At 46.9% G+C, this 21929-nt stretch overlaps 1 pseudogene across 1 annotated transcript in view; it reads left to right on the top strand.

Annotated features, from left to right (window-relative positions):
- LOC101001047 overlaps positions 1 to 21929 on the top strand; it is a 62159-nt pseudogene that overhangs the window by 3298 nt on the left and 36932 nt on the right. The window contains exons 2-3 of the transcript XR_004179253.1: positions 20490 to 20606; positions 20790 to 21819. The product of XR_004179253.1 is annotated as a leucine-rich repeat-containing protein 37A3-like (transcript). The remainder of the gene's footprint in view (positions 1 to 20489; positions 20607 to 20789; positions 21820 to 21929) is intronic.

Genomic DNA, 21929 nt, shown 5'->3' with positions numbered 1-21929 from the left:
CTGCCTGGGCAACACGGTGAAACCTCATCTCTACTAAAAGTACAAAAAATTAGCCAGGCATGGTGGTGTGCGCCTGTAGTTCCAGTTACTGGGGAGGCTGAGGTGGGAAAACTGCTTGATCCTGGGAGGTAGAGGTTGCAGTGAGCAGAGATCAAGCCACTGCCCTCCAGTCTGGGTGACAGAGTGAGACTGTCCTCCTACTCCCCCAAACAATACCCACTGTTGCTGTGGTTGCAGGTACTCGGACAGCCAGGCACTGTGGTTAAGCTGCACGGCCCCTCCCTCCCACAGTGGGAGTCCTATGACCCCATCCTGCCTAAGCCCCAGGACCTAGGGCAGCAGAGGTGTAAACGGCTTCAGTCGAGCACCCTTGGCCTGAACTGTGAGTTCCCTGGGTGACTTCTGCCTTGTGTCATAATTTGAGTCACTACAGGTACATTCTCTTGTTCTTCAGCTACAGGTCCTGATTTTTAGCTAGGCTCATGAATATGTGAAAGGAAACCAACATTTCCAGCCCCCCTTTGCAGCTAGGTATGGCCATGTGACTCAGTTCTGGCCAAAAGAATGTAAATAAAGCAGTCTGTGCAATTCTGGGAATTGCTGTAAAAAAATGGAGAGTACTCTTCTCCTTCCCATCCTCCTTCCTGATACCTAGAATACAGCATGGAAAGGCCGAGCTCCAGCCGCCATATTGTACCATGGGGTAGAAGTCATGTTTGTGGTTAGCAGAGCAGTAAGACAGGAGCCTGGGTCCCCTCTCCCTTTGCATCATGGAGCACCCTGTTGGCTCTGGAATGACTCCCTCAGGACAGCTAAACATGAGAGAGAAACTGAGCTTCGAACTTGTTTGAGCCAATGATATTTGAGGGTTTTCATTCTTCTCAACCCAACTGAATCCTACCTGATACAGTAGGATTTGCTCCTTGGGCCTGAGTTCCTGCCTTGGTCACCTGCCCAGTGTAAGGAGGAGGGGCCTGGCCTGCTCCATCCTGCAACTGGAGTTCTGCCCTTGGCCCAGCTCAGTGGCTGGCCCCTGCTACCTGCTGGAACCCCGTCCATGCTGCCTCCCCACCCAGCAGGATCCTGTTCCTCGGCTGGTCCCTTGCCAGGGTGGATGGCAGGCCTCCCACTCTGCTTGCTTTCCTGGATTGGGCTCTGCTGCTGGCCTCTCACTCCCTGCTTCCCACTTATCCCTGTGCCCTTGGCTCCTGCCCTGGGCCTGCCAGGGTGGCTGCTTTCTGGATACCCCAACGCCTCCAGTATCTCCCCCAGGAGCAGCCTGTTCCTGACATACAGAAACAACGGCTCCTTCATTCATTGACTCATTTCAACAGATATTTACCAAGCATCTGTTATCAGCATTGAGAATACCACAGGAAATAAGATCAGGTCAAATGGTGGGCCTACTGCAAGTGCTTACAAGTACGGGCTTTAGAGTGAGAACATCAGGCCCAGCCAGCCAAGACACTGAAACCCATCACAAGGACTTTTCAGGAGTTTCCTTTAAGGATATGCCCATGACCTGGGTTATGTGTGCAAGCCTGGATGAGTCACTACACCTCCCAGTCCTCAGTGGCCCCATCTGCACATGGCGAGGCTGAACTGCATGCTCTTGGTGACTCTGTGCAGGTCTGACCTCCTGTGAAGGGAGGGAAAGGACCCAGGGGCTCCTAGGCCTGGTTTTGCCACACATGGGCTGCTGCCTGATTTAGGGCCTTAAAACAACCACTTTATTATTAATTTCTTTAGAGAGAGGGTCTCACTCTGTTGCGTAGGCTGGAGTGTAATGGTGTGACCATAGGCCACTGCAGCCTCAAACTCCTGGCCTCAAGCAAGCCTCCCGCTCAGGCCTCCCAAAGCCCTGGGATGACAGGCATAAGCCACCACACCCAGCCCTCACTTCTTAATTATTTATTATGATGTTGTCGGTTGACTGGGGCCAGCCAATTCTTCTGCTGGTAACAGTTCCTTCAGCCCCTCTGACCTCTGGCCTGACATGGAAGTGGGGATAATCCACGTACCCAGAATCCTCCCAGTATTGATGAGATAAGACTCCAGGTAATGGAATAGTTAATGAGAAGGAGTTTCTCTTTAGAAGTAATCCAGCTAATATGAAGACAGGATGATAGAATTAGAATATTACCATTTCTGGGCCAGGCACAGTGGCTTATGCCAGTAATCCTAGCACTTTGGGAGGCCGAGGCCGTCTGATTGCTTGAGCTCAGAAGTTCGAGACCAGCCTGGGCAACATGATGAAACCCTGTCTGTACTAAAAATACAAAACATTAGCCAGGTGTGGTGGCACATGTCTGTAGTCTCAGCTACTCAGGTGGCTGAGGCACGAGAATCGCTTGAACCTAGAAGGCGGAGGTTGCAGTGAGTCAAGATCTTGCCACTTCACTCCAGCCTAAGTGATAGAGTGAGACTCTGTCTCCCCACCCCACCATAAAAAAAAAAAAAGAATATCACCATTTCTAACCCCCAGTGAAGTAACTGGTCTAGACATTGAATGTCAATAGCTATTAATGTCACAAAAAGGAAGTCGCTAGACATTCTGTGCCTTCTGTGGAAGAACATAATACCTACTAAGAACAAGTCTTGCCAAAAACTCGAAATCTTCATCTGATCAGGCCTCTGGATTCAACTATCCACTTATAGGAAATATAGAAGACAGAGAAACACGTATAAATGACATCATGGATTTGCAGTAATCAAAATCCAGACCATGGGTGATATCTGCAGGATGCATGATGGGGCTTATTCAAGAATAAAAGAAGGCTGGGTGCGGTGGCTCATGCCTGTAATCCCAGCACTTTGGAAGGCCTAGGCAGGTGGATCATTTGAGGTTAGAAGTTTGAGACCAGCCTGGCCCAGATGATGAAACCCCATCTCTATGAAAAATACAAAAATTAGCCAGGCATGGTGGCAGGTGCCTGTAATCACAGCTACTCAGGAGGCTGAGGCAGGAGAATTGCTTGAACCTGGGAGGTAGAGGTTGTAGTGAGCTGAGATCGCACCACTGCACTCCAGCCTGGGCAACAAGAGCGAAACTCCATCTGAAAAAAAAAAAAAAAAAAAAGAATAAAGGGAAAAAGAGAACGATGAAAGAGGAATCATGGATTAAAAGATTTAAGAGACATCAACTAATCATATTGTGTGCATCTTGTTTGGATCTTGATTTAATCAAAATGTTAGAAAATGCTTTCTGACATAAAACAGTTGGAAATTTGAACACTTACTAAATATATAATGATATTAAAGAATAATTGCTTTAAGAAACACAGAGAGAGATAACGTGTGACTAACACTTGATAAAGAAGAACCTAGCAGCAAAATCTTTCATTAGAGAAGGCCACGGGGTATGCTGGGAGTCCTAACTCCAGCTAGTGTACTATGTATCTGGCCTTGGCTGAGTCCCTTTCCCTGCCTAGACCTTGCTTTTCCCATTTATGAAGTGAAGGAGGAGACCCAAGGGGCGCGTTTAACTCTGGCCTTCTTTTTTTTTTTTTTTTTTTTTTTTGAGACGGAGTCTCTCTGTTGCCCAGGCTGGAGTGCAGCGGCGCGATCTCGGCTCACTGCAAGCTCCGCCTCCCGGGTTCACGCCATTCTCCTGCCTCAGCCTCTTGAGTAGCTGGGACTACAGGCGCCCGCCACCGCGCCCGGCTAATTTTTTTGTATTTTTAGTAGAGATGGGGTTTCACCGTGGTCTCCATCTCCTGACCTTGTGATCTGCCCGCCTCGGCCTCCCAAAGTGCTGGGATTACAGGCGTGAGCCACCGCGCCCGGCCGCAACTCTGGCCTTCTTTTGCTTTGTCTTGTCACGGGCAGCCATGGAGCCTTTAACTCGGGGCCTGTGTCAACACCACCATGCATCCACAAGAGTATACAATGGGCAGAAGAGTGCTTGATAGGCACAAGCCCAGAGCTGCTGGCTTCTGCAGAACCCAGGACAGGAAGGGTCACCTCCCGGAGGCACCTGGCCCGGAGAATCAGCTGCATGATCCCAGGTAGGCCGGGTCAAATCTAAGGGAAAGGAGAAACTGCTGGAGGACTTCCTCCCACAAACCGTGGGCACGTGTTATCTGCTCACCAGGATGCTTCGACCTTGTTCTGATGCCTGGGGACTTCTGGTGAGTTTCCTGTGCCTCCATCCTGGTCTGGTCACCTTCTCAGGACTCCAGTTGAGTTGGGCTGCGTGTGACAGACCCCTGTGAGTGCAAATGAACAATGTCACTGGATTGCTGCATCACTGACCCCTCAATTCCATGTTGCTGGCCTCTGCCCACCTGCCCTTCAGATACTGTCATCATGAAAGTATCATCCTTAGCATGGAAACTCACACACTGTAAATGCTTCATGTAAAGTGGTGAAGGGGTGGAGAGGGAACCTCCCTCCCAGACCATCACAGATGCTTAACATTCTCTTGAAGCCTGACGAGCTTTCTCCAGAAAGCTGAACTACAGTACTCACCATCTGCTGCCAACACCAATGAGTTTAACACATGAACTAAATAATCGAGAAGGACACTTCCATTTAAGTGGGTACTATAGAGCCGTAGTGAGGCCCACACGTTAGTGTCAAATCTGGATGCAAATCCTTGCACTGCCTCCTACCAGCTCTGTGACTTTGGGCGTTCTTAACCTCTCTGCAGCTTATTTAAGAATGCTGTGAAGATGAGATGATTCCCTTCATACAGTGTTTGGCATCGTGCCTCACCCACCAGAAGGGTTCAGTGTGCGTCCACAATTGCTTTTTTTCTTTGAGACAGGGTGTCACTCTCATACCCAGGCTGTGGTGCAATCATAGCTTACTGCAGCCTCGAACTCCCAGGCTCAAGGGATCCTCCTGCCTAAACTTCCCATGTAGCTGGGGCTACAGGCACACGCCATCATGCCTGGCTAATTTTTGTAACTTTTTTGTAGAGACAGGGTCTTGCCATGTTGCCCAGGCTGGTCTTGAACTCCTGGGCTCAAGTGATCTGCCCACCTTGGCCTCCCAAAATGTTGGGATTACAGGCATGAGCCACCACGCCAGACCCATTAGGCGTTTCTTAACCTCTCTGCATTTAGTCTCTTAACCACTCTTATTTAGTAAGAGTGCTGTCAGCCGGGAACCGTGGCTCATGCCTGTAATCCCAGCACTTTGGGAGGCTGAGGCAGGAAGATCACTTGAGGTCAGGAGTTTGAAACCAGCCTGGCCCACATAGTGAAACCCCGTCTCTACTAAAAATACAAAAATTCGCTGGGTGTGGTGGTTTTTACCTGTAATCCCAGCTACTCAGGAGGCTGAGGCAGGAGAGAATCGCTTGAACCTGGGAGGTGGAGGTTACGGTGAGCTGAGATCACACCACAGCACTCTAGCCTGGGCAACAGAGCGAGACTTTGTCTCAAAATAGAATAGAATAGAATAGCATAGCATAGCATAGCATAGCACAGCACAGCACAGCATAGCATAGCATAGCACAGCACAGCATAGCATAGCACAGCACAGCACAGCATAGCATAGCACAGCATAGCACAGCATAGCATAGCATAGGAGTGCTGTGAAGATGAGATGACTCCCTGCATAGAGTGTTCAGCATCATGCCTCACACACTGAGGTGGCTCAATGTATGTTCACAATTGTTTGTTTTTTGCTTTTTTTTTTTTTCGAGACAGAGTCCTGCTCTGTTACCCAGGCTGGAGTGCAGTGGTGGGATCTCGGCTTACTGCAGCCTCCGCCTCCTGGGTTTCAGTGATTCTCCTGCCTCAGCTTCCTGAGTAGCTGGGGTTACAGGTGCACGCCACCACGCTCAGCTAATTTTTGTATTTTTAGTAGAGATGGGGTTTCGCCCTGTTGGTCAGGCTGGTCTTGAACTCCTGAGCTCAAGTGATCTGCCCACCTCGGCCTCCCAAAGTGCTGGATTACAGGCCAGAGCCACCGTGCCTGGCCCACGATTACTTTTTTGGGGGAAGCTTCCATTGCAGCACCCATGGGCGCTCCACCGTCACGTCCCCTACCCCTCAATTGAACCTTCTCTCCTTTCCCTCTCTCCTATAAAAATGACCCTTTGGTACATCATTTTCTCACTGACATCAGCATCTGATGATACAACTTTGACCTGCTTTATAATCGTGGGTTTCAGGCAAGGTGGTAGGCCTTCCAAAGTCACCTTGGGAATCATAACTCTTTGGTGCCATCTGCAATCCTCCATATCAGCCCTGCAGATAACAGACAGGGAACTATGGCTGCTGCCTCACTGGAGTAGGACATTCTTTTAAAAAGATCTGGGAGCACTTTGGGAGGTTGAGGCAGGTGGATCATGAGGTCAGGAGTTTGAGACCAGCCAGACCAACGTGGTGAAACCCCGTCTCTACTAAAAATACAAAAATTAGCTGGCCGTGGTGGCGGGTGCCTGTCATCCCAGTTACTCGGGAGACTGAGACAGAAGAACCGCTTGAACCTGGGAGGCGGAGGTTGCAGTGAGCCGAGATGGTGCCACAGAACTCCAGTCTGGGCGACCTTTCTGTACTTCCGGTGTGGGGGGACCAACAAGGCGTAATCAGGAGCCAGAGACCAAGGCCCAAGTCTCAGTTCTGAGTATTATGGAGTATTAACGCCCACCTCCCAGGATAGGGAGCACAGAGCTGGAAATTCTAAGTATTGAAGCCCTGAAACGCCCACTTCCTGTACATGAGTCGCTGCTGTCCTCTAGTGGCCACAGAATAAATTGCACAGCCCGCTGGCTTGAAAAAGGGAAAGTGGGAGATGCTTTTCTCCACTTCTGAATCTACCTGATGCTGGGGTTCTCAACCATACTCCACTCATGACTTCCTTTTCATAAAATATATTTTGTATAATTACAGTAATTTTTGAACGCTTTAGACAGATTTATTGAGGTACTGACATATAATAAACTGCCTATATAGAGATTACAATTTTATAATACCCGACCCTTAGTATACAGCTGAAATCATTATGACAATCAAGATAGTGAAGAAAGCCATCCTCCCAAAAAATTTCCTTGTTGCCCCTTGGTGATCCTGCTTCCTGCCCTTTCTACTTCCCCCTCACCCCCAAGCAACTACTGATCTGCTTTCTTTCTCTTTTATTTTCTTTTCTTTTTTTTTTTTTTTTTTTTTGAGATGGAGTCTGGCTATGTAGTTTTTGTGGGTACATAGTAAGTATATGTATTTCTGGAATACCTGAGATGTTTTCATACAGGAATGAATCACATCATGGAAAATGGGGTCTCCAGTCCCTCAAGCATTTATCCTTTGTGTTATAAGCAATCCAGTTATACACTCTTAATTATTTTTATTTTTATTTTTTATTTTGGTTTTTGAGACCGCGTTTCACTCTTGTTTCCCAGGCTGGAGTGCAATGGCGCGATCTTGGCTCACTACAACCTCCGCCTCCTGGGTTCAAGCATTTCTCCTGCCTCAGCCTCCCAAGTAGTTGAGATTACAGGCATGCACCACTAGGCCCAGCTAATTTTGTATTTTTAGTAGAGACAGGGTTTCACCAGGTTGGTCAGGCTGGTCTTGAACTTCTGACCTCAGGTGACCCACCTGCCTCAGCCTCCCAAAGTGCTGGGATTACAGGCATGAGCCACTGCGCCTGGCCATTAGTTATTTTTAAATATACAATTAAATTATGATTGACTATAGCCAGCCTATTGTGCTCTCTAACACTAGGTCTTATTCATTCTTTTTTTTTTTGTACCCATTAACCATCCCCACCTCCCCTCATTACTTTTTATTGCTGAGTGCTATTCCACAGTATGAATGTACCACAATTTGTTATTCATTCAGAATGATAGTAATTTTTAAAAATCAATATAATGCCCTAACTAGAATATACAACAGAAACTAACTCAAAGGCGAGTTCTGTATAAAGGCTCAAGGAAGCTGGGAGTGATGGTTCACCACTGTAATCCCAGCACCAAAGCAGGTGGATCACTTGAGGCCAGGCGTTCGAGACCAGCCTGGGCAACAGAGCCCCCCGATCCCCCCAACTTCTACGAATATTTTTAAAAATTAGCCAGGCTTGGTGGTGCAGGTCTGTAGTCCCAGCTACTCAGGAGGCTGAGGCAGGTAGATCACTTAAGGCTGGAAATTTAAGGCTTCAGTGAGTTGTGATCGTGCTATTGCACTCCAGCCTGGACAATACAGACTCAAAAAAAAAAAAAAAAAAGTTCAGCTATGACCACCCTGACCACTCTGGAACATACAGATACAGTCAGGCACCTATATACTATACATGTACTAGCTACAAATACAGCCAGGCGGAGGTGGGCCAGATGGGCTCATCAACTACTAGCACCATTGTCCTGGACATCCCACAACAGGGGGGCAGGGCTGGGCCTTGAGCCCAGGTTTGTTTGGCTCTGAAGCCCAGTGGCTGGCTATTCCGTGCAGGAAGGTACAGTGCTCTGTGGCCCAATGCATGGGGACTGGTGTTGAGCAGAGAAGATGGACACAGGCAGATTTTAGCTGGATGGAAGGATGTGTTTCTCACAGGGCTGACCATTGGGGTGGCATGTTCTTTTTTGATTACGTGGATGGCGTGTTTGGGCTGGCTCACCCTGGGATTTCTCCCGTCCAGCTGTTACCCAGACTCATTCATTAAGGTCCATATTTGCCTTTTAAAAGGTATTTTGTATTTCACTCACTTTGCATTTCACAGTGACCCAATCCAGGGGCTTTTCCCTGGCACTTCCCACTGCACAGACCCATGCTCCTTCCTTGCCCGCTGCCCTCAGGGGCCAGCAGCAGGGGTTGACACTTCACAGTCCCACTAGGGGCCTCCCTCAGGGCAGAATATAATTTTATGGAAGAAAGTGTTTAGCAATGCTTTCTTGAGACACTCTCGTTCTGTCACCCAGGCTGGGGAGTGCAGTGGTGCAATCATAGCTCACTGCAGCCTTGACCTGTGTTCAGGTGATCCTCCCACCTCAGCCTCCCAGGTAGCTGGAACTATAGACACACACCACTATGCCCTGCTAATTTACTTTATTTTATTTTTTGTAGAGACAGCGTCTCAATATGTTGCCCAGGCTGGTCTTGAACTCCTGTGCTCAAGCAATCCTCTCGCCTCAACTTCTCGAAGTGTTGGGATTATAGGTGTGAGTCACTGCGCCTGGCCCATAGCAATGCTTTTGAGACAGCAAGAATTTAAAACCTGCTACTATAAGATAATCAGTCATATTTACCTTCTGGGGTAATTTACCTACTGTGTTATTATTAAAGGAGTCTGTTGGTTGGTGGTAACCCCTTGGCTTCAGAGTGGCCTGTCCTTGCAAGGAAACTTTGAAGAATTTAGTCCAACATTAGTGTTACAGAGAAGGACCCAAGGTCCATAGTAAGTGGAATGTAATACACAAGTTCTCCAGTCATTTCCTAACTCAGTTCTTAACATCTCGTCCCAACAGTTTCCCCTGGATCCAATTAAATGTGTAAGTCACGCTTTTATTCTTAAGCTTTGCTTCTTCCTGTTTTCCTTGGAAATGTTTTCCTTCTGCTCCTTGTAACATTTTGGGTTGAATGCTCAGTTCATTTATTTTGTTTCATTTATTGGATTTTTGGGTTTTGTTTTTAGTCCCATTTCCTCTCCTCTGTTGCGAGTTCTGTATAAAGGCTCAAAGAAGCTGGTAGTGATGCACGGTGCAGGCAACTTTGTGCAGCGGAAAGAGTGCAGTCTTTGGAGCCTGAAAGTGTTTTGTTTTGACTCTTGGTTCAGCTTCCCAGGGGCAACTGTTAAGTCTCAGTTTTTTCGTATGTAAAAGGAAGGCAGTGATAGCCCCTCTGCAGTGCTTTTGGAGGGTTAAGTGGGATCGTGGTATGTAAGGAACATTGCGCAGTGCCTGATACATGGCAAATGCTGGTCGGACACCTGTGTCTCCTGATCGTTTCCCACCTCCACGTTCACAACGCCCACCTAGCTCATAAAACAAGCAAAACCCCATGGTTTCTTTCCTGGGTTGTTTATGTTAGTGCTTCTTGCTGTAATGTCACAGTGCATGAGCTGAGAGATAAGTGGCCAGGAATGAGACGGGGACATAGCACAGAACAGCTATTAAAATGGGGGATTCTGGAGTCTCTCTGCTTCTTTCTGTCCCAGGCTTCTCCACAGACCAGCTGGATTAAGAAAATAGCATCGAAGCCTCAGGATCCTGCTCTTTTGTTTTATTGGAACAAAAGCAGTTAAGACAATGAATTTACTTATAAGTATAGTTTTGATTAAATTGTAGACACTTTGATATGTAATGCTGTCTTTTTCGTTGTTTTAGAAACCTGCTATTTAAACTTTTTAAAATTTAATTTATTTTTTGAGACAAGATCTTGCTCTGTTGCCCAGACTTGAGTGCAGTGTCCCAAATACGATTCACTGCTGCCTCAACCTCCTGGGCTCAAGCAATCCTACTGCCTCAGCCTCCCAAAATGCTGGGATTAAAGGCGTGAGCCACCGCGTCCAGCTGAAACCTGCTATTCTAGATCTGAATTTGTCTTTGACGTAAGAACTTTTGGGGATATGTGTGGGGTTTTTTTAAACTAGAAAAAATTGTGGGATTTTAATTGTAGTCAGAATATGGAGCCTCTATAATTTCTTCTTGGAAAGCTTGAGATATTATTTGTAACAAAGTTTACATCAATTTGTATAAATATTCCTGAACAATTTGAGAAGGTATACATTCTGTGGAGTAAAGACAAGCCTGATAATAAAGCCAAAAATTCAGTCTTATTAATTATATGATTTGAAATATGTCTAAGTGGCGACGGTCTTTTTGTGTGTTGTTTTGGAACAGAGTACACCTGTCAGCTCTGCAGACCCACCTTTTGTCGTCTCTGGGGTCTTTGTCCAGAATATCTGTCATTCAACTTCAGAGCTCCAATCTTTGTTGTCCCTGGCCATCCTTCTCTGGTTCACTGTTTCACACCTTTCTCCTCTGCCTTCTCGAGGAATGTCTCAGGTGTGCGATTCAGCCTTGATTGATTTCATTTTTGTCACTGGATTTTAGTTCCTTGGAAATTCTTTTATCATTGCTGTCAGAATTTCAGCAGACTGTATCATTTTTGTTTTTTTCTTATATTTTATTCAGCATTCAAAGCAGACATTTCCTTAAAATTTCATCTGTAGGCTGGGCGCTGTGGCTCACGCCTGTAATCCCAGCACTTTGAGAGGCCACAATGGGCAGATCACAAGGTCAGGAGTTTGAGACCAGCCTGGCCACCATGGTGAAACCCTGTCTCTACTAAAAATATAAAAATTAGCCAGGTGTGGTGGCACGCGCCTGTAATCCCAGCTACTCGGGAGCCTGGCAGAATTGCTTGAACCCGGGAGAAGGAGGTTGTGGTGAGCCAAGACTGCGCCATTGCACTCCACCTCTGGGCCACAGAGCAAGACTCCATCTCGGGGGGGAAAAAAAATTTCCTCTGTTTTCTACAACAGTTTACTTACAGAAGCATATCTTCCCAGTCCTGTCCTTAGAGCTGACAAGAGGAGCCCCTGACTGGGTCCTGCAATAAGAACTCTACATAAAAAAAAAAAAAAAATTAATTAATTAAGGACTACAGGGCCGGGTGCGGTGGCTCATGTCTGTAATCCTAGCACTTTGGGAGGCCAAAGTGGGCGGATCACCTGAGGTCAGGAGTTCGAGACCAGCCTGGCCAACATGCCGTCTCCACTAAAAATACAAAAATTAGCCAGGTGTGGTGGTGCACACCTGTAATCCCAGCTACTCGGGAGGCTGAGGCATGAGAATCGTTTGAACTCGGGAGGCAGAGGTTGCAGTGAGTAGAGATCGCACCACTGTACTCCAGTCTGGGGACAGAGCAAGACTCTGTCATAAATAAATAAATAAATAAATAATAAATAAATAAATAAATAAAGGCCCACAGGATGCCTCTGCTAGTCTGGATCTGGTGCCTGGCATTGGCGCAGCACCAGCTAACTCTACACATCCTCTCTTGACTGACAACGTTCAGGCCCCAGAGATATGCTTCTTCACATCTTATCCTCTGTCTATGGGAAAAATAACTACATCTAAAGGTTGAATGGGGCCTCTGTTAGGCACTATTTTGAAAGTACAGAGAAGCTGTGGGCAGAAAAGGACTTAGATAAAAGACAAGTTAACATGTCTAGCAGATCTTTCCCCTCAGATAGTGTGAATACAACCGATTCAAACACGATGAAGTACCATTTCCGAATAGTGCTGAGGATACCATTTCTTCTTGTTTTTGTGCTCCTATTCATGGTTCCAGAGATTCTCAAGAGTTAGCACGGTATTTCCCTCAATTGCACAAAAGCTGAGGAAAAGTTTGCAATATTAACCCTTTTCCCATTTAGGAAAAAAAAGGGCAGCTCGCTGCCAGAGCTCATTTAATTTTTTTTTTTTTTTTTTTTGAGACGGAGTCTCGCTCTGCCGCCCAGGCTGGAGTGCAGTGGCCGGATCTCGGCTCACTACAAGCTCCGCCTTCTGGGTTTACGCCATTCTCCTGCCTCAGCCTCCCGAGTAGCCGGGACTACAGGCGCCCGCCACCGCGCCCGGCTAGTTTTTTGTAATTTTTTTAGTAGAGACGGGGTTTCACCGTGTTAGCCAGGATGGTCTCGATCTCCTGACCTCGTGATCCGCCCGTCTCGGCCTCCCAAAGTGCTGGGATTACAAGCTTGAGCCACCGCGCCCGGTGAGCTCATTTAATTTTACGGAAACATGCTGTTTGAGGCTGAAGCAAATCTGACTGATTTTCCTTTTTTTTTTTTTTTTCTTTCTCTTTTCTTTTCTTTTCTTTCGACAGAGTCTTGCTCTGTGGCCCAGGCTGGAGTGCAGAGGTGTGATCTCGGCTCACCCCAACCTCTGCCTCCTGGGTTCAAGCAATTCTCCTGCCTCAGCCTCCCGAGTAGCTGGGATTACAGGTGTCTCCTACCACGCCCAGCGAATTTTTGTATTTTTTAGTAGAGGCGGGGTTTCACCATGTTGGCCAGACTGGTCTGGAACTCTGACCTCAGGTGATCCACCTGCCACTGCCTCGCAAACTGCTGGGATTGCAGGCATGAGCCACCGTGCCTGGCCGCAAATCTGAATGATTTTCAGTTTGAAAATAAAATATAAAAACTGTTATTGGAATTATTTCTAAACAGAACTAACATCAGAATCATCTGAATCATCAGAATAGTCTATTCTGGAAAAATCAGATTCATCAAATGAATCTTTGGCCAACAACTGTTTGAGAATGATGTTAGTATCACGCGTAGGAATGCTACATTTTCTAGGATTTGATATTTTCAGCCTTGGACAATTACTGTATTTTGTAAATGGAAATCCTGCTACTAAAAACACAGTGCTATAAACAGAATAATCTCTTTTGTTTCCAAAGTGGGTATACTAGAGTGATGTGAAAATAATAATAAAGCGAGATATTTTGTGGCAAAATTATCTTGGGGAAAACGTCTCAGCTGCAGGTGCCACCAGTGAGTCTTCTCTGGGCAAACGAGAAAAGGATTAAATAAATCACATTACACATTACTCTTAAATTGGTATCTATGTCTAGCCCTCAGACAAACCATGATGCTTATTCTTTGCATTGGCAATGAGGTGGTCATTGAATGCTAGAATTATGAATTTTAATTTCATAAAATTTAATTAAGTTTTCAAAAATCGAAATAAAATGGATTTATTTCAATCATTTTGATGTACAAATTTGATTAATTCTTTTTTTTTTTTTTTTTTTTTTGAGACAGAGTCTCGCTCTTTCGCCCAGGCTGGAATGTAGTGGCACGATCTCAGCTCACTGCAAGCTCTGCCTCCTAGGTTCATGCCATTCTCCTGCCTCAGCCTCCTGAGTTACTGGGACTAGGGGTGCCCACCACCACGCCCGGCTAATTTTTTGTATTTTTTAGTAGAGACGGGGCTTCACCGTGTTAGCCAGGATGTCTTGATCTCCTGACCTCGTGATTCACCTGCCTCGGCCTCCCAAAGTGCTGGGATTACAGGTATGAGCCACCGTGCCCGGCCCAAATTTGATTAACTCTAATTTGTATGTTGCATCTTTGTGTAATAAATACTTTTCTTTTTCTTTTTTTCTTTTTTCTTTTTTTTTTTTTTTTTTTTGAGATGGAGTCTCGCTCTGTCACACAGGCTGGAGTGCAGTGGCACAATCTGGGCTCACTGCAACCTCCACCTCCTGGGTTCAAGCGATTCTTCTGCCTCAGCCTCCCAAGTAGCTGAGACTACAGGCACACCACCATGCCTGACTAATTTTGTTTTTGTATTTTTAGTAGAGATGGGGTTTCACCACATTGGCCAGGCGGGTCTCGAACTCCTGACCTCGTGATCTGCCTGCTTTGGCCTCCCAAAGTGCTGGGATTACAGGCGTGAGCCACTGCACCCAGCAATAGATACTTTTCAATATTTGAAAAGAATATTGTTTGAGAAAATATTTCTGACAAAATTAAATTTTTTACATAAACATATTTTTGATTAAAATATTAAGATATTTGTACTTTGAACATGGTTGTTTTAATCCTTACATGTATTTTTAAATCTTGACAATAATAACATAATTGATTTTGCTGAAAGGAAGATAAGAAAAATAAATTTCATGGAATAGTTTCAGTAATTTATAAATTATACCTATCTTTATTTCATTACTCATTTCAATATTAAGAATTGCTTGAACCTGGGAGGCAGAGGCTGCAGTGAACTGCCATCACATCACTGCACTCCAGCCGGGGCAACAGAGCGAGATTCCGTCTCAAAAAAAAAAAAAAAAAAAAAAGCAAAGAAATTTTATGATCTTTGACATTTTGCTAACTTTCTGTCATCTACAAATCATAGCTTCATACACATTTAAAAATTTTATCCTGGGCCGGGCGCGGTGGCTCAAGCCTGTAATCCCAGCACTTTGGGAGGCCGAGACGGGCGGATCACGAGGTCAGGAGATCGAGACCATCCTGGCTAACACGGTGAAACCCCGTCTCTATTAAGAAATACAAAAAACTAGCCGGGCGAGGTGGCGGGCGCCTGTAGTCCCAGCTACTCGGGAGGCTGAGGCCGGAGAATGGCGTGAACCCGGGAGGCGGAGCTTGCAGTGAGCTGAGATCCGGCCACTGCAGCCCAGCCTGGGTGACAGAGCGAGACTCCGTCTCAAAAAAAAAAAAAAAAAAAAAAAAAAATTTATCCTTTTAAAGGAATATTTGTCAGGAGATGAGGCTAGAACATACTTTATTTAGCTCCCTGTTAGTTCAGTTTATAACTTGCAAATATTTAGACAGACGGCCTGTGGCATCCATCTGTCCTCTTGCCCTGAGCTGCACATACAGACTTGACTCATGGGCCCCAGCTTGGGCTCTCCAGTTCTTTGGATGGATAGGAATCTACCCAGGGCTCATGTTTGTCACAGCTGGGGGGCCGGGGGTGGAGGGTCCCTCTGGTCCCCCTTTGAATGCTGCAGACACCATCTTCTCTCAGATTTTAAGCTGCAGAGACCACATTTCCAGCATGTGGTCTTGAGCTGTGGAAACCTCTCCTGCCCAGGACTCTCACTCTACAGACATGAGTTCATTCAGGTCCCCGAAGCCCCTGTAGAGTTTTGGCCATAAACGGTTCCTCGTAAAGTGGTGCCCCCAGGATGTTCAGCCTCCCCCCGGCCCCTGCAGGCCTCCTATCCCAGGGTGCCATGTGCTGCTGCCCTGCTGGGAAGAGAAGTCCGGAGGGCACGGGGCAGCACTGCCGCTTAGAAGCCCCTTGTACTTTCTCTCTGTCAGATCCTGCCGCCCTGTTTCAGAGGGAAGAGTGGGTTGTCAGTAACAAAATGTTTTCTCCCTTGCCGCTTTTTTGCTACAGTTGGTAGACATTTCTCCCAGACTTCCTTGGTGACTAGTGGTGTTGGGATGTTGTGGCCTTCACAGGGAGGGGACAGGTTGTCAGGTCACCATTTCACAGATGGTTGACCGATGCTGACTGTAACTGGTAGGTCTCTTCTGGCTGCAAGTGACAGAAACCCAACTCAAACTTGTCCTGCAAGTAGGAACATTTATTGCATCTCAGACTGGAAGGAAGGGGAAGGGTGTGTTTGGGTCCCAGAAGCCAGATACTAAATGCCATGTTTTATGTAACTCCATGTATATGAAATGTCCAGAATAGACAAATCCATAGAGACAGAAAGTAGATTAGTGGTTGCCAGGGATTGGGAGGAGCAGGGTGGGCAGTAACTACTAAATGGGGTTTTGTTTTAGATTGGTGAAAATATTCTAAAATTGAGTGAGGTGGTAGTTGCACAACTCTGCAAATATACTAAAAAACCATTGAATTGTATACTTTAGTAGAATTAATTGTATGATACATGAATTATATCTCAATAAAGCTGTTACCAAAAAATATTGTTCAAGATCTGGCCAGGCAATGCCCCTTTGAGCTAGCTCTTGTGTCCATTTGACATGCCCCAATCCATACTTTGCGCACTCTTTAAATTTCTGGTACAACAAGAATCCAGACTTATCTCATAACCCTTTCCTGCTGCAGCCTGGGAGTCAGCCATATTCCCTAGAGTTGCGGTTGCTTGTTGTGTGGAATGTGAACCAAGATCTGGCCATTATTTCATTTAATCATCACATCTTGTTTTCTGCTTTTAGAAACCAAAAGAATGTCTCATTGTGGGGTGCTACCATCATATGCAGGAAGTTTTAGAATGAAAAAGATTCTGAATTGATCCTTACTAACTTTATTTCAGAAAGTGGTAAAATAGCTGTGGCATATAGACCCAGTGAAGAGATTGTAGATGTCAGATGGGAAGAAGAACTACACGGTTTAATTCAAGTATGTGGAGATAAAAACTCAAGAGTAACAGGGCCGGGCGCAGTGGCTCACACCTGTAATGCCAGTGCTTTGGGAGGCTGAGGCAGGCGGATCACGTGAGGTTGGGAGTTCAAGACCAGCCTGACCAACATGGAGAAATGGTGGTGCATACATCCCAGCTACTCAGGAGGCTGAGGCAGGAGAATTGCTGGAACCTGGGGGCGGAGGTTGCAGTGAGCCGAGATCACACCCTTGCACTCCAGCCTGGGCAACAAGAGTGAAACTCCATCTCAATAAACAAACAGGCCAGGCGTGGTGGCTCATGCCTGTAATCCCAGCACTTTGGGAGGCTGAGGCGGGCAGATCCTGAGGTCAGGAGTTCAAGACCAGCCTGGCCAACATGGTGAAACTGCATCTCTACTAAAAATACAAAAATTAACTGGGTGTGGTGGTGGGCACCTGTAATCCCAGCTACTTGGGAAGCTGAGGCAGGAAAATCGCTTGAACCTGGGAGGTGGAGGTGGCAGTGAACTGAGATCATGCCACTGCACTCCAGCCTGGGCGACAGAGGAAGACTCGAGAAAAGAAAAGAAAAACAACTCAAGGGTCAGATAACATAGCCAGTGTAATCATAATTCAAAACAAGCAGCAGAATTTGGAGGATAATTTGCTTCATTCTCAGGAAATTGTGAAACTCCGAAACTGCTTTTTGAGTGCAGGGTATTTCTGGGGCTTTTCCTAAAGTCTTGACCCTTGGCTCTGACCCCCCATTTGGAGTTTGGAGACAGAACTGAGGACTGTGTTACTACAGCTGTGGACATAGGAGAGGGGTTAGTCTCCCCCGGCCCCAGGAGTAAGGGATGCTGGGCTGCTTGAACACAGGCCTTTTTAGAACTCCCTTCAAACAGGATCCCAGAGATGTGGGAGAATGTAAGTGGCCTCAAGAATGATTGTGCTACAGCTTTCGAAAACTATAATGCCTTTCAAATATGGCTTATTACTTGGATCTCAATATCTCCCACATACCTTGGGTGGAATATTTTGCTGAAGATTTTTCTGTCGATCATTTACAATCATGTGCTGCAAAATGAAGTTTCAGTCAACAATAGACCACATATATGATGGTGGTTCTGTAAGAGTATAATGGAGCTATCCCTATACAGGTATACCATTTTTATCTTCTTCTTCTTCTTTTTTTTTTTTTTTTGAGATGGAGTCACTCTGTTGCCCAAGCTGGAGTGAGTGCAGTGGTGCGATCTCAGCTGATTGCAGCCTCCACCTCCCAGGTTCAAGTGATTCTCCTACCTCAGCCTCCTGAGTTGGGATTATAGGCACGCACCACCACACTCAGCTAATTTTTGTATTTTTAGTAGAGACTGTTTTTTGCCATGTTGGCCAGGCGGGTCTCAAACTCCTGACCTCAGGTGATCCACCCACCTTGGCATCCCAAAGTGCTGGGATTACAGGCATAAGCCACTGCACCCGGGCCCAATTTTTATCTTTTATACAGTATTTTAACTATACCTTTTCCAGGTTTACATACACAAATACATGCCATTGTGTTACAGTTGCCTTTGGTATTCAGTACAGTAACATACAGTACAGGTTTGTAGCCTAGGAGTCGTAGGCCATACCATAGCCTAGGCATGGGTTACACCACCCAGGTTTATATAAGTATATGCCATGATGTTAGCACAGTGGTGAAATCACTTAATGACACATTTCTCCAGCTCCTCCTCATGGCAAGCAGCATGACTACATATGAAAGCTCTTAAATAGGAATAAGTTTCTAAATCTCCAAAACAGTCACTATTTTACTATATGTGGAATTTTTTTTTTTTTAAATGAGCAAAAGTATCATTTCAGTGAGAGACTCAACTTGGGGCTGCAGTGCTTTGTTAACTTTCACCCCAAAGTTGCAAAGTGTTTAAAGTTTTTTACCTGTAAAATAATCATTTAATTCGATTTAAAATAAAACCCTCAGAAACTTCAAGCTTTAAAGAAGTCCTATGTTTCCTGTGAAATGTGAGAGAAGTCAGCACTGATTTCAAATCTGATTAACAATAGATCCATCCCAAATGAGGCAAATCTTGGAATCTCTTCAATTTTTATTTTATTTTATTTTTGAGGCGGAGTTTCTCTCCTGTTGCCCAGGCTGGAATGCAATGTTGCAATCTAGGCTCACTTAAACCTCTGCCTCCCAGGTTCAGCGTTTCTCCTGCTTCAGCCTCGGTAGCTGGGATTACGAATTTATGCACCACCACACCGGCTAATTTTGTATTTTGAGTAGAGACAGAGTTTCACCATGTTGGTCAGGCTGGTCTCGAACTTCTGACCTCAGTGATCACTCACCTCGGCCTCCCAGAGTTCTGGGATTATGGGTGTGAGCCACTGTGCCCCCTTCATTTTAAAACCATCACTATGCACCTGTGCCTCTGCTGAAGCACTGGAATAAGATGAAGCACCTTCTTGGAGTTTACATGCTGGTAATTGTGCCTTGAACAGTAATAAAATGGTAAGAATAGCTGTGGGGGAAGTCAGCTGTGTTCTAATTACAGTTGAATTTCAGGAAATTATTTAACAGTGACTTCAACAGCCTAAGCCTCTCTTCATGTGCACACAGGGTAGATCTCGAAGAGATTGGCTGTAACTTCTAGGAGTAGCGGCTGTGTTCAGGAGTCCAAGGCAGGATGACAGTTCAGCCTCCTCCCCAGGCTAAATTAAAGGGCTCTTCACTTTCGAGGATAAACCTTCTCTCCCAGACTGGTGCCCACCCCAACACCTCCTACAGAAAATGTAGGTCACAAGCACATTCCTGGCAGCCCCTACCTAGTAGGGTGGTAGTCATTATCAAACATGCAACAAAGATACCGAAAGTTTAATTGAAAACAGCAACATTTTTGGAATAAATGACTGTAATGTCGCGTAAGTGCCTGCCACTTGAACTGAAACACCCATTTTGCGCTCAGTTGCTCTCCCTGGAAGGAAAGAATGCTTTCAGTTCATGGAGGAGAAAATTTCAGGCTACTTAGAACTGGACTAGCACTTGAGAATATCGTGGTGAGGTGCATGACTTCCTTTAGGCTCTGCAGCCCACCCCACCCACCTACTCTACAGGCAGCGCTGGAGTGGGTGGGACCACCTGGGTCTGCCGCCCAAATCTTTCCTCACTAAGGGGAGGAGAGGAGGTGATTCGGCTGGTGAGGTGGGAAGAAAATGCAGGTAAGAGACCAATGACATAAGCTTGCCCTGGTGACATGGGTAGATCTGGACCTGAGTATAATAAGGTGGCATAAATAAAGGTGTTGTAAAAGACGGTAGGGGCTCCCACGCTTATAAGGGCCGCAGGCTCTCAGAGTGCCAGAATGACTCACGCTCAGTGTGAAATAGCCAGCCTGTATCATGTCCTTTCGTTCCTGGGGCTGTGGCCTCTGCCTTTGGCAACTGTCATACTGATAAAGGAGGCTGAGCCTCTGGTGGGTCCAGGACCCAGCCAGCTGACCTCAACCCCTGGGGCCGCCTGAGCCCGGTCTTCCCGCTCACTCCCATCTCCCATGGGAATCTCCCCATGCGCCCACTCCCAGCAGACCAGGGGGACTTTGATTACCTGGGGCCCTCTGCTTCCTGCATGAATCAGCCCCACCCAGGGTCGACTGAAATTTGGTTCCAATCCCTGGACCACCCAGTTCAGCTGGGCACCCCTGGGGCCGAGCAGTTCTCTGCTGCACACCAGGGATTTGGCTGACCGTGACTCCATGAAAGGCTCCCAGGAGGTGGTCCCACTGCTGGACAGTCCAGAACCAGACCCTAGTTCAGCTTCCTGCGCCTCAAAGTAGGTTCCAACTGCAGATCGTCCGGGCTGCAGGTCATCAGGCAGATGAAATACTTGTTCCGTAGACAGTAAGATTTCAAACCAACCACATTTATTGTTTGCCCAAGAACATGAAGAGATCTAGCTGAGAGCATTGCAGACCTCCTGGTGTCCCGAGGTGCACACCCGATTATCAAACCTCAGCGTGAAACAGACTTTGCAGGATGAATATTCAGTATGGACACACTGTATCGGCAGCCTGCCTCCAGAACTCCAGGTGATCCAGATGAGCCTCCAGGGCCCCTGGCGAGTTGGACTTTCTCAATTCATCTAGGCTAAAACTCAAAATCCAGAGACCCTTGAACATCCAGTCCTCTTTACTCAGCAAAGCCCCAGGGCAGCTTCCCACAGCTCCTGAGAACCTTCCAACCCAGCAGGAGGCCCCAGCTCTGCCTCAATCCTCTATGGAGAGTCACTCACGAATGCATTGAGGTGACAGTTCAGCCTCCAGGTGAGGATCCAGCTCATTATAACTTGCCCAGTACAGTTGAGCACAGACAGGTGCCACTTCAGAGCCTACCAGGAGACAGAGATCTTCCCGGCCCAGCAGGAGGCCCGATTCAGTTTCCAGAGGGGTAGTGTCTGCACAACCCAGCAGGAGCCCCAACTGAGCCTCCAGGTCCTCCCTATAGAGCTTTCCCCAGTGAGCAGGTCAGCCAGCTCGGCCTTCTGAGTCTTCTGGGAGGTCAAATCTTCTCCAGCCCTGCAGGAGACCCCAGCTCAGCCTCCAGAACATCAGCAGAAGTCACAGTTTCACCTCCAGGTCTGCATGTTCAAAGCATTCAGATTTGCCCAGTGTCTCTGTTAAGCCTCCCAGACAGCGGCTACCATAGCAACAGAGCCTAGTGGAGGTGGGAACTTCTCCAGTCCTCCAGAGGCTACAGCACCAGCTCTGGGGCCAGGCCAATGATGTAGAAACTCCCACCATCCCATGCAGGGGCCCCACCTCTGCCTCCAGAGTCACTGGAAGAGGCTGGACCTTCAACAATTCAGCAGGCCAGTTCGTCTCCGGAACCTGTGTAGTGAGAACCCCTCCCAGCCCAGCAGGGCTGCAGCTGAGCATCCACAGGCCCGCTGAGGAGGTGAGTCTTCTCTAACCCAGCAGGAGGCCCCAGCTCAGACTCCCAGGCTCCCCTAATGCGGTGTAGCTCAACCTCCAGAGCATTCAAACCTGGTAAGCCACAGTTCCACCTTTGGACCTGGGGCTTACCATCCTCAGAATCCCACTACAGGGTTGGACATTCACCCCTGAAGAGACTCTAGTTCCTCCAAAGCATCCTAATT

Source organism: Papio anubis, chromosome 17 (assembly GCF_008728515.1).
Source record: "Papio anubis isolate 15944 chromosome 17, Panubis1.0, whole genome shotgun sequence".
In the NCBI taxonomy this organism is placed as follows: Eukaryota; Metazoa; Chordata; class Mammalia; order Primates; family Cercopithecidae; genus Papio; species Papio anubis.
Note: the sequence above shows the minus strand (reverse complement) of the source record. Positions and strands in the feature narration are given on the sequence as shown.